We start from the raw sequence: 13,416 nt of genomic DNA, 5'->3' as shown, positions 1-13,416 counted from the left end.
CCTGTGTCTCTGCTTCTCTCTCTCTGTGTGTGTGTGTCTGTCATGAATAAATAAATAAAATCTTAAAAAAAAAGAGATGTGGTATGTATGTGTACACAATGGAATATTACTCGACCATAAAAAATGAAATCTTGCCATTTTCAATGGCATGGATTAAGCTAGAGGGTATTATGCTGAGTGAAATAAATCAGTCAGAGAAAGACAAGTGTTATATGATTTCACTCATATATGTGGAATTTAAGAAACAAAACAAATGATCATAGTGGGAAAAAAAAAGGCAAACCAAGAAACAGACTCTTAACTATAGAGAATAAACTGATGGTTACCAGAGGGGAGCCCAGTGGGGGGCGATGGGTTAAATGGGTGATGGGGATTAAGGAGGAACTTGTTGTGACAAGCACCAGGTGTTGTATGTAAGTGTTGAATCACTAAATTGTACACCCGAAACTAATATTACACTGTATGTACACAATTAATTACAACTAATTGGAATTGAAATAAAAATTTTTTAAAAAGTAAAGGCACCCAAATTGATAAGGAAGAAGTAAGACTGCTAAAATAAACTGCTAGAACTGATAAATGAATTCAGTAAAGTTGCAGACACACACAAAAAAATCAAGGTACAGAAATCCATTGCATTTCTACACTATACACCAATAATGAAGCAGCAGAAAAAGAAATTAAGAAAACAATCTCATTTACAATTGCATCCAAAATAATAGGATATCTAAGAATAAAACTAACCAGAGGTGAAATGCCTGTACTCTGAAAATTATAAAACACTGATGAAAGAAATTGCATGTGACCCAAAGAAAAGGGAAGACATTCCATGCTCATGGATTGGAAGAACAAATATTGTTAAAATGTTGATATTTTCCAAAGCAATCTACACATTTAATGCAATCCCTGTCAAAATACCGACAGCATTTTTCACAAAACTAGAACAGGGGATCCCTGGGTGGCTCAGCGGTTTAGCACCTGCCTTTGGCCCAGGGCATGATCCTGGAGTCCTGGGATCGAGTCCCACGTTGGGCTCCCTGCATGGAGTCTGCTTCTCCCTCTGCCTGCCTCTCTCTCTCTCTGTGTCTCTCATGAATAAATAAATAAAATCTTAAAAAAAACTAGAAGAAAACAATTCTAAAACATGTATGGAACCACAAAAGACCCCGAATAGCCAAAGCAATCTCGAAAAGAAAAGAAAGGCTGGAGGCATCACAATTCTGGACTTCAAGCTATATTACAAAGCTGTAGTGATTAAAACAGTATGGTGTTGGCACAAAAATAGATACATAGATCAATAGAGCAGAGGAGATGACCCATAAATAAGCCCACAATTAAATGTTTAATGAATCTTTGACAAAGGGTAAAAGGATTATCCAGTAGGAAAAAGACAGTCCCTTCAACAAATGGTATTAGAAAAACTAGACAGCAACATGCAAAAGAATGAAACTAGGCCACTTTCTTATAACATACACAAAAATAAAGTAAAAATGGATTAAATGCCTAAGTGTGAGACCCGAAACCATAAAAATCCTAGAAGAGAAAACAGGCAGTAATCTCTTTGACATCAGCTGCCACAGCTTTTTTCTAGATATGTTTCCTGAGTCAAGGAAAACAAAAGCAAAAACAAAACAAAACAAAACTTGGAAACCATCAATAACATTAAAAAGTAACCTATAGGATGGGAGAAGATATTTGCAAATGACATATCCACTAAAGGGTTAGTGTGCAAAACATAGAAAGAATTTATAAAACTCAACGCACGAAACCCAAATAATCCAACTGAACTCCATGCCTTTTAAAGAAGCTGAGAGAAGAAAGGAGAGCAAAAATATATTTATCACTTTTGTCATAATGAACTTCTATTTATCTTTTCTGCTTATCTTCATTTGTTCTTGTAAATTCAAGTTACCATCTGTAGTCATTTCCTTTTGCCACTCACATCTGTTAGAATCAAAAACAAATAGTGACTAGCCTTGAAAATCCCCTGAGCAGACAAAACCACTTCAGTCATACAAACAAAGCTTAATTTAGCTTATTATGCAAGACTAACTTGACCAGGGTCACTTCTTGCTAATGCCTCTGGAAATCATAAGCAAAACGTCAACAGTTTCCCAAGATTGATATGAGGTAACCACACTGACCAATTCCCTATCATTTAAGAAAATTCTAATTTTAAGGGCACCTACGTTGGCTCAATGGTTGAGCATCTATGTTTGGCTGAGGTCATGATCCCAGGGTCCTGGGATCGAGTCCCACATCGGGCTCCCTGCAGGGAGCCTGCTTCTCCCTCTGCCTGTGTCTCTGCCTCTCTCTGTGTCTCCCACGAACAAATAAATAAAATCTTTTTAAAAAAATTCTAATTTTATAACCAATCATTGGAAGAACAAAGCACTGCTTTCTCACTATATAAGCTGCTTTATCACCTGAGCCTCATTCCATCTTTTGGTCTGTGTGCACCTGGCTTACAAACTGTCTTTTGGTGTGTGCACAATAAACATTTGCTCATTACTACTCCGGTGATTCATGGTTTTACTTCTGCTGTTTCTGAACTTTTGACGCATTTTGCCAATAACTGATGGCAAACATATCACATTTTTATATGTTATACGCCCAAGAGTATATTATATACATATATACAACTGCTTTATACAGTTGCTCTCTAAATAAGCTAAGACATGAAAGGAGAAAAATATGCGTTTATACTAATATAACTACATAATCACCTTTACTTTTGCTCTTTGCTTTTTCATGTGGATCTGAATTTACTATTTGGGATCACTAGCTTTCAACCGAAAGAATTTCCTTTAGAATTTCTTGTAAGTTTAGTCTGCTAATCACAAATTCTTAGTTTTTTGTTTATATAGTAATGTCTTATTTCAGTCTCACTTTTGAAAGAAGCTTTTATATATATAGGGTTCATGGTTGACAGTTGTTTTCTTACACACTTTGAATGTTGTCCCACTGCTTTCTAGTATTGTTTCCCCGGAAGAAGTTAGCTGCTAATCTTCTTGAGGTTCTCCTATACGTGATGTGTCTTTTTTCTCTTGCTGCTTTCAAGATTTTCTCTCTTTTGCTTTCAACATTTTTACAATAATATGTCTGTTTGCAGACCTCTTTCCATTTATCCTACTTTGAGTTTGTTGAGTCTACTGAATGTGGCTCCCTCCCCTCTCCCAAGAAATTTGGGGAGTTTTAGCCATCATTTCTCAAACAATTTTTTAAAAATCCTCTTTCTCTTTCTCCTCTCTTCTGGTATTCCCATTATGTGTATGTTGATGTACTTAACAGCGTCCCACAGTTTTCTGAGGGTCTGTTTATTTTTCTTCTTTCTCTTCTCTTCTTCCTCCTCCTTCTTCTTTAAGATTTATTTATTTTATTAGGGGTGGTGGTGGAAAGGGAAGGGCAGAGAGAGAGGGAGAAACTCAGACTCTGCTGAGTGTGGAGCCTTGGCGCAGGGTCTATCTTAAAACCCTGAGATAATGACCCTGAGATCAGCTGAAACCAAGAATTGGCGCTGAATTGACTCAGCCACCCAGGCACCCCTCTTCTTTCTTTTTTCCCCTCTCTGTTCTTTGGAGTGCACAATCTCTATGGACCTACATTCAAGTTCACAAATCTGCCAGTTCAAATATACTATTGAGCAACCCTAGTGAATTTTTAATTTCAGTTATCGTCCTTTAAATGCTAGGGTATCCATTTGATCCCTTTATTTAAACAATTTCTATCTCTTTGTTTATGTTCTCTATTTGATAAAGTACTGTTATTGTGCCTTCCTTTACTTCTTGAACATATGTATAATGACTACTTGAAGGCTTTATCTGTTTAAACCAACATCTGGTCTTATCCACTGGCAGTTTCTGTGCCTGCTTTTTTTATTCTCCTGGTATATGGGTCACACTTTCCAGTTTCTTTGCATGTCTCATAATATTTTTTTTTACCCTGAACATTTTGGATAATATATTGTAGCAACTCTGGGTGCCGGTCTTTTTGCTGGGCATGTTATTGTTATTTGCTTGTTTTTTTGTTTAGTGGCTGGCTGGATCATTTTTGTAGACTCTATTTCCATCCCTGCAGTGTTAAGCTTGTGATGTTGCTTCTCAAGGGGCACAGTCTTGGACATTCTTGCTCCCAGACACCTTGGAATGACACTGGTTTGGGCAGGACTCTCTTTGTCTCTTTTCCTAACTACATCCAGCTGTTAAAGTGCACTAATTGAGTGCTGATTCTTCTATTGTTTCAATAATAACCTGAGGTAATAAATTGCTCCACAGACCAAACCCATAAAATTCCCACTCCTTCAATGCATATTTGTGGAAGTCAGTGTTGAAGATCTGTCTGACCCCAGGTGGACTCCTCCCAGCTCTCTCATTCCTTGGTTCTCTTGGACAAACCTTCCAGCTTACAGTTTAGCTTATATATCCAATGATTTTACCCATCTCCTTCCAATTGCCTTTCACCACTTCATCCACTGCTGGGAGCCCCCTCAGCCTTGCACTTCACATTCTATTGCAGTGAAGTCAATTATTCTGGGAAGAGCTTAGAATTTTTCTGCTTTATGGCCTGATTCTCCCCGTAAGCAAAAATCTCTGAGCCCGGGTCTGGAGCTTAGAGTGAAGGCAATAACTCACATCTGTCTAAGTGACATCCCCACAGGATGCACTGAGCATTCAGTGGAAGGCCAGGGGCAGGATGAGGGTTAGGGTAGGGAGTAGACTTGGGTCTTCTTGGCTTGCCTCTCCAAATGTGGAAGCACCACCTTACAAACTCAGATAATGATAATCAGGACCTGATATTCTTGGTGGCACTGAGCCCAAGGTAGAGCTTCTGTCCCATCAGTGGGCCCCCATCTCTAGGCCACACTTGCATAGAATGCAGTTTCAAAGCAGGTAGCTGGGGATAAGAGGAGAAAGTCTGGGTCTTGCCTTTTGGAAATATAGCCTTCTGATTGGAAGCTGGGGTTAGAAGGAGCCCTGTGTTGTTGGCTGACCCAGTCTAGAGTGGGTTTTCCATTTTACTGAGCTGGGACAGCATAGGAAGTGAGGGAGTCCTGATTCAAACACCACCAACACTTAGCATTCTTACTGAACTCTAGTAGATTTTCTTGAACCATTTTTTTTCATTTTCTCTATATCCCTAGACCATTTCTAAAGACTTCAAATGGCTGTGCTTTTACAATTTTCACTAGCTTCGCTAGAAAGTGGGTTCACAGAGTTCTTCACACTATCATGTCTGTTACTTCACTCTTCATATACTTTTCTCCTTTTTGTTCTGAGAAATGCTTTATGCTGCTTTCTTATGGAACCAAACCACACACCCTTCAACTGGTGGGTTATCTGTGACTGTCACCCATACACTAGCCAGTGTGTCCTGGCCCGGGTTCATCAAATGACTGTTCCCTACAGTGGGGACAACCCAAACCCTATGATCCTGGAAAATACACAGGGATCCATATGAATTTTACAGTCTGCCTTTCCATTTTTGCAAAGAAGACCAATGAAATTTTGAAAGAAATTGCATTGGATCAACATCCTATTAAGGAGTAAGGTCATCTTAACATTAAGTGTTCCACTCCATGATTCCACTCCATTTATTAGGTCTTCTTTAATTTCTTTCAGAAACATTTTATACTTTTTAGTGTATGAGTTTTGCACCTCCCTGGTTAAATTTGTTCCTTTTTAAAAAATTTATTCCTATATATTTCATTCTTTCTAATATTATTGCAAGTGCAGTTGTTTTCTTAACTAATTTCTTTTGAGGATTAGTTCTTGTTAGCGTATAGAAATACAACTGACTTTTCTCTGTTGATCTTGTACTTGTATTATACATCTTTGTTATATTTATTAGATTTAATAGTCTTTCTGTGAATTCACTAAGTTTTTCTATAAATAAGTTCATGTTTTCTGCAAGTAGCAATAATTTTACCTCTTACTTTCCTATATGGATAGTTATAATTTATTGAACTTACCTGATTGCTCTGTCTAGAACCTCCCAGTAGAACATTGAAAGGAGTGGCAAAAATAAGTTTGTCTTGTTCCTGATCTTAGAGGAAAAGCTTTCTTTCTTTCAGCTTGATTATGTTAGTTTTGGGTTTTTCATTAATGCCTGTATCAGGTTGAGGGTATTCCTTTCTATTACAGTTTGTGGCATGTTTTTATCATGAAAGTGTGTTGGAGTTTATCAAATGTGTTTTTGCATCAATTGAAATGACCATATTTTTAAAACCTTCATTCTATTAATATGGTGTATTACATGGATTAATTTTCATATGTGAACCACCCTTGCATTTCTGGGATAAATATCACTGGTCACAATATATAGTTCTATTAATGTGCTGCTGGATTTGGTTTGCTAGTTTTTTGGTGAATACTTTTTGTATCTATATTCATAAGGGATATTTGCCTGCAGTTTTATTTTCTTGTGATGCCTTTGTATCAGATTATCATAAAATGAGGATGTGTTTCCTAATACTCTATGTTATTCAAAGAGTTTGAGAAAAATTGGTGTCAATTCCCCTATAATTTTTTGGTTTTATTCAATAAAGAAGCCACCGGATCTTGGACTCCTCTGTCCATTAACATAGATTTTTTTTTAAAAGATTTTATTTATTTATTCATGAGAGACACACACACACACAGAGAGAGAGAGAGAGAGAGAGAGAGAGAGGCAGTGACACAGGCAGAGGGAGAAGCAAGCTCCCCGTGGAGAGCCTTATGTGGGACTCGATCCCAGATCCCGAGATAATGCCCTGGGCCAAAGGCAGATGCTCAACCGCTGAGCCACCCAGGCGTCCCAACATAGATTTCTTAAAAAAAAAAAATTAGATCAAATTTGCCAACATACAGTATAACACATTAATATAAATTTCTAACTGTTGTTTTATACATCTGTCTCTTAAATCATCCAGGAAAAAAAAAGATAAACCAAAATACAATCATAGCTTTTTATATTACCTTTTTTTTAACCTCCCCCAGTGTTTTTTTTTTTTTTTCCAAATGACTTTGAATTAGTCTAATTTCCTTTTTTTTTTCAGCCTGAAGGACTCATAGCATTTCTTGTGGGGCATGTCTACTAGTGACAAACTCCTTCACCTTCTGTTTATCTGAGAATGCCTTAATTTCTCCTTTTTGAAGGATAGTTTTTACCAGATGTGGAATTCTTGGTTGACACATTTTGCTTTCAGCACTTTAAATGTCTTTCCACTGCCCTTTGGTTTCTGTGGTCTCTGATGAGAAATTAAATGTCAATATTATTGAGGATCTTTCCCATGTGATGGATGAGTCACTTTCTCTTGCTGCTCTACAGATTTACTCTTTGACTTTGGCTTTTGACAGTTTGATTATAATATATCTTAGTGTGGATTTCTTTGAGTTTATCCTTCTCAGAATTTGTTAAGATTCTAAGATGTGTAGATTTATGTGGTTTACTAAATTTGTGAGTTTGGCCACTGTTTCTTCACATATTTTCTCTGCTCCTTTCTCCCTTTCTTCTTCTGGGAATCCCATTGTTTGTACATTGGTGCTTGCGAGTCTCTTAGGGTTCTGTTCATTTCTCTTCATTCTTTTTCTTTCTGCACCTCAAACTGGATAATTTCAATTGAACTATCAAGTTCACTGATTCTTTCTCCTACCTGCTTAAACTTTATATTGAAATACTATACTAAATTTTTAAAAAATATTTTATCTATTTATTTAGTTATTTGAGAGAGAGAGAGAGAGAGAGAGAGAGAGAGAGAGAGATAGCAAGAGAGAGCACAAGCAGTGGGGAAAGGGAGAAGCAGGCTCCCCACTGAGCAGGGAACCTGACTCAGGGCTCAATTCCAGGACCCTGAAATCATGACCTGGGACCCAGGTGTCCCAGTAAATCTTTTTTAAAGTAGGCTCCACACCCCTCATGAAGCCCAGTGCAGGACTTGAAGTCATGACATTGAAATCAAGATCTGAGATGGGATCAAGAGTCAGATGCTTAGCCAGCTGACCCAACCAGGTGCCCCTGTGTTGAATTTTTAGATTTAAATTATTGTACTTTCATGTCCAAAATTTCTAGTCCTTTTTAAAATTTTTTATCCATTTATTGATATTCTCTATTTATTATTTCTTTTATATTTTTTGTCCTTGATTTCATTTAGCCCTTTGAACATATTTAAGACAAAAAATCTAAAATCTTTGTCTAGTAAGTCCAATGTTTGTGCTTCCTCAAGGACAATTTCTGTTAAAAAAAATTTCTTGAGGATCCCTGGGTGGCTCAGTGATTTGGCGCCTGTCTTTGGCCCAGGGCGTGATCCGGAGTCCCGGGGTTGAGTCCCGCGTCGGGCTCCTGGCATGGAGCCTGCTTCTCCCTCTGCCTGTGTCTCTGCCTCTCTCTCTCTCTCTCTCTCTCTCTCTCTGTCTATCATGAATAAATAAATAAATCTTTAAAAAAAATTTCTTGGGGGTGGGGCACCTGGGTGGCTCAGTGGTTGAGTGTCTGCTTTTTCCTCAGGTTGTGTTCCTGGGGTCCTGGGATCGAGTCCCACACTGGGCTTCTCGAGGGGAGCCTGCTTCTCCCTCTGCCTGTGTCTGTGCCTTTCTCTCTCTGTCTCTCTTGAATAAATTTTTAAAAAATTTAACTTATGAATGGACCAATGAATGGTCCATATTTCCTGGTTTCTTTGCATGCTTTGTAGTCTTTTGTTGAAAATTGAACATCTGGGATATTATAATGTGGTAACTCTGGAACTCAGACCCAGTATCTCCTTTGAGTTTGTTCTTGTTGTTTACAATTGCTTAGATTTGTTTGGTTTTTAAAGTAATCTTTCTGAACTATTTTTGCAAAAGCTGTATTTTTTGTTATATGCAGTTTCCTTTTTGTTTTTAAGATTTTATTTATTTTGGGGATCCTTGTGTGGCTCAGCGGTTTGGCGCCTGCCTTCGGCCCAGGGTGCGATCCTGGGGTTCCAGTATTGGGTCCCACATCAGGCTTCCTGCATGGAGCCTGCTTCTCCTTCTGCTTGTGTCTCTGAGGCAGAGAGAGAAGCAGGCTTCCTGTGGGGAGCCCGATGTAGGACTCAATCCCGGGATCCTGGGATCACACCCTGAGCCCAAGGTGGGTGCCCAGCCACTGAGCCACCCAGGCATCCTTGTTATATGCAGTTTTTGACATGTCTACTCCTTTAGCTTTGTGATCAGTTAGTTGGTTGACAGGGATTTCCTTAAACATATGGAGAGAAATGAGGAGAAAGAAAACACTTTCCCTGTGTTTAACAGATTGGCTCTGTATTGAGGCACTCTTTCAAAGCTTAGCCAAGCTGTCTACAATTCTGACTTAGTCTTTACTTCTTAGCGGTAAGCCTAAAGATCAACTAGAAGTGATATGGTTTTCTCGGATCTTTCCTGAGTCACTCAAAGCCATCAATACCCCAAATATCTAACTGCCCATCTTTTCCTCCCACCCTTCTGGTACTAAGTATAATCCTGTGCTGTAGGCAGCAGCAATTTGTTCACTTGTATTTCAATGTTTTTGAGGGATACCCTTCTGTGTAATCACTTGCACACCCTTAGAGAGTTCTGAGTTAGGGATATAAAGGCAAGCCTCTTCAGACATGTCAAAATTTATTTAGAAGACAAGCACAATTTATTTAGAAGATTTTTGTGGACTGAATTTCAGGCCCCTAAAATACATATATTAAATTCTTAGACACATGATGTGATGAGCACTGGATGTTATACACAACTGATAAATTATTGAAAATTACATCTGAAGCTAATGATGTTATATGTTAGCAAATTGAATTCAAATTTAAAAATAATAAATAAATAAGCAAATAAATAAATACATTCTTAGCCTCTAGTGCCTCAGAATATGACTGTAATTGGAGATAGAGTCTTTAAAGGATAAGACTAAATGAGGTGTGGAGGCAGAGGCAACTAACCCAATATGATTGGTGTCCATATAGTTAGAGGAGATTAGGAAGGTAAAATACCATAAAACTGTCTTACCATATTTCAGGAAATTTCTCCTATTTAAGCCATTGTTTGGTTGTGCTAGGCCTTTGACTATTTTCCACAGTCCAGCAAAGTTGGTTTTGACTACTTTTGCCCACTTGTTGTTTGTTGGTAGGTTGGTTTGGTATGTCTATAGAGGGATCAGCCCCTGGAGGCTCTTACACTGTCATTTTCTCTCCTGGTTCTGCTAATTTTCTTCACTGCTTTTCTTTTCTCTTCATCAGAGTGGCTAATTTCAAGTGACCGGTCTTCAAGTCTGCTGGTTCTTTTATACTCAAACTGGAGTTGAATTCACTCTGGTGAATTTTTAATTTCAGTTATTGTACTATTTAGCTCCAAAATTTCTATGTGAATCTTGTGTGTGTGTGAATCTTTTTTTAAAGAAAAAATGTTATTTAAATTCCAGTTAGTTAACATACAGTGTAATATTAGTTTCATATGTACAATAAGGTGATTCAACACTTCCATACATCACTCCAAATCATCACCACAAATGCCCTCCTTAATCCTCATCACCTATTTATCCCTTCTCACCACCCACCTCCCCTCTGGTAACCACCAGTTGAGTGTCCATAGTTAAGAACCTGTTTCTTGGTTTGCCTCTCTCTCTTCTTCTCCCCTCTGCTCATTTGTTTCTTAAATTACATGTATGAGTGAAATCATATAGTATTTGTCTTTCTCTGGTTGACTTATTTTGCTGAGCATAATACTAACTCCATCCACATCATTATTATAAATGGCAAGATTTCATTCTTTTTTATGACTGAGTAATATTACATTACATATATATGTGTATATACATGTATATGTATGTGTATATACATCTTGTATATATGTGTATATACATCTTCTTCATCCATTCATCAGTAGGTGGATACTTGGGATGTTTCCATAATTTGGCTATTGTAAATAATGCTGCTATAAACATCTGAGTGCATGTATCTCTTTGAATTAATATTTTTGTATTCTTTAAGTAGATACCCAGTAGTTTAATTGCTGACTTGTAAGGTAATCTTTGAGAAAGCAGGACAAGATATCCAATGGGAAAAGGAATGTCTCTTCAATAAATAGTGTTGGGGAAACTGGACAGATACAACTAAAAGAATGAAACCAGACCACTTTCTTACTCTAAAATAAATTCAAGGGGATCCCTGGGTGGCTCAGCGGTTTAGCGTCTTTAATAATTTCTACCTCTTTATTGATATTTTCTACTTCTTGAGACATTACTTTCCTGGTTTCCTTTTATTCTTTTTCAATGGTTTCTTTTAGCTCTTTGAGCATATTTAAGACAATTTATTTGAAGGTTTTTTTATAGTTAGGTTCAATATCTGTGTTTCTTCAATAATAATTTGTTTATTTTTTCCTATAAAACCATCATACTTTCTTGGATCTTTGTAATTTTTTGCTGATCATTAGACATTTGACTGTTACAGTAGGTAACTCTGGAAGTCAGATTTTCCCCATCCTCAGGATTTGTTCTTGCTGTTGTTACATGTTATAGTTGATTGTTTTGTTTAATAACTTTTCAAATTATTTTTGTAAACATTGTATTTTTTTTGTCACACGTGGTCAGTGAAATCTCTTTCCTTTAGCCCAGTTAATTGTCAGCTAGTGATCTGACAGATATTTCCTCTAATCCCTGCATCCAACACAAGCCTTAACACTGTGTTTGTTATCACTGTGTGATGTATTTATTCCCTGCCTTGTGACGTGCAGTTGGGACCATATAGAAGAGCTAGCTGAAGGGAAGTCACCTATGGGGAAGTCACTGTGAACACTGCTCAGCATCGTGTGGTGTAAGACTGTTGTTTGTGACATATGTTGAAACACTTTACAGAAACCAGGGGCATGATTGACTCAGTAGTGATGACTTTGTGAAAACTTTTCTTTGGCAGTGTATGCTGTGTGTACACCATTTTTAGTGATGTATGTTGAAGCTGCATTCGACAAGAAGCGAGTGCTCTTTTTCTGTGCAGTGACATCTTTTTGAAACACTTTATTTAGCACTGTATCATGCATGTATACTTTCTTTAGTGACATATGTTGAAACATTATGTTTTATGGAGCATACTATGCCTCATGTGAAAACGTTTAGCCTTGTGTGTTACATGTTATCTTGTCTATAGTGACATATGTTTAAAATCTAAGTTTAGCAGACCTAGAGATGCATGGTTTGATGAGTATTAGGATGTCTGTGTTTAGCACTGTGTGATGCACCAATTTTTTCTTTTTGACACCTGTTGAAACCTTGTGTTTAACAGGCTTAGTTATGTAATTAATTGAATAACATGTTAAGTGTGTGACCAAATGAATATAATGATATCACTTTTTAACACTGTGCCTAGTGCTGTGTTATGCATGTACTAGTTTCTTTATTGATGTATATTGGAATATCTAACAGAGCTAGGTGAACAACTGATTTAATGTAGAGGCCTCTCTGTGAAAACTTTGTTAGCACTGTGTAAAGAATGTACTCATTTCTTTTGTGTCATATATTGAGCCTCTGTGTTACCAGAAGTGGGTGCATGTGTGATTCAGTTTAGTCACATCTCTGACAACCACTGTGTTTAGGTTTGTATGTGTAACACACTCCTGTTTTGTGACATGCACTAAGAATTTGTGATTAACAGAGCTAGGTGCGTGACTGATTCAGCATAATGATTTGTCTATGAAGTACTGTCTAGCCCTTGGGTGTATGCATGCGTTTCTTTATTGACAAACTTCATTTAAACAAAATAGGTGGGGGTGATTGATTTAGTGTCGTGAGACCTCTGGATGATTTTTATCTAGCACTTGTGTCACGCACATATTTTTTATTTGGTAACCTATTTCTAAACTCTGGGTTTTACAGGACTAATTTCATGGTTGATCCAGTAATGTGATGTCTGTGAAAAATCATGTTTGGCAATATGTGGCACATCCATTTCTTTTATGACATATTTCTGACCTCTGGTTTCAAAGCTCTGTGTGCATGATTGAGTGATGTCTGAAGCACTGTGGTTAGCAATCAATGGTGTATCTGTTTCTTTAGTGACATGTTGAAATGAGGTTTATTAGTTGTAGGTGCATGATAGATTATGTTAAGCAATGCCTTTGTTTCACACAGAATTTCAATATATGTCACTAAAGAAAGGGGTGCTTGCACATTACAGTACTATACACAGTCTTTCAAAGAGACCTCACTCTACTGACTCAATCATGCTCTTGGTAGAGTTAAATGCAGAGTTTAAAAATATGTGATGGGGCACCCGGTGTGTGGGGGGTGGTTCAGTTGGTGAAGTGTCTGCCTTCGGCTCAAGTCATGATTTCAGGGTCCTGGGATAAAGCCTTGCGTTTGGCTCCCTGCTCAGTGGGGAGTCTGCTTCTTCCTCTTCTCCCCCCCCCCCACCCTTGGCTCATGCTCTTTCTCTCTCAAATAAATAAATAAAATGGT

This window comes from Nyctereutes procyonoides, unplaced genomic scaffold (genome assembly GCF_905146905.1).
Source record: "Nyctereutes procyonoides isolate TBG_1078 unplaced genomic scaffold, NYPRO_anot_genome, whole genome shotgun sequence".
NCBI classification, from domain to species: domain Eukaryota; kingdom Metazoa; phylum Chordata; class Mammalia; order Carnivora; family Canidae; genus Nyctereutes; species Nyctereutes procyonoides.
Note: the sequence above shows the minus strand (reverse complement) of the source record.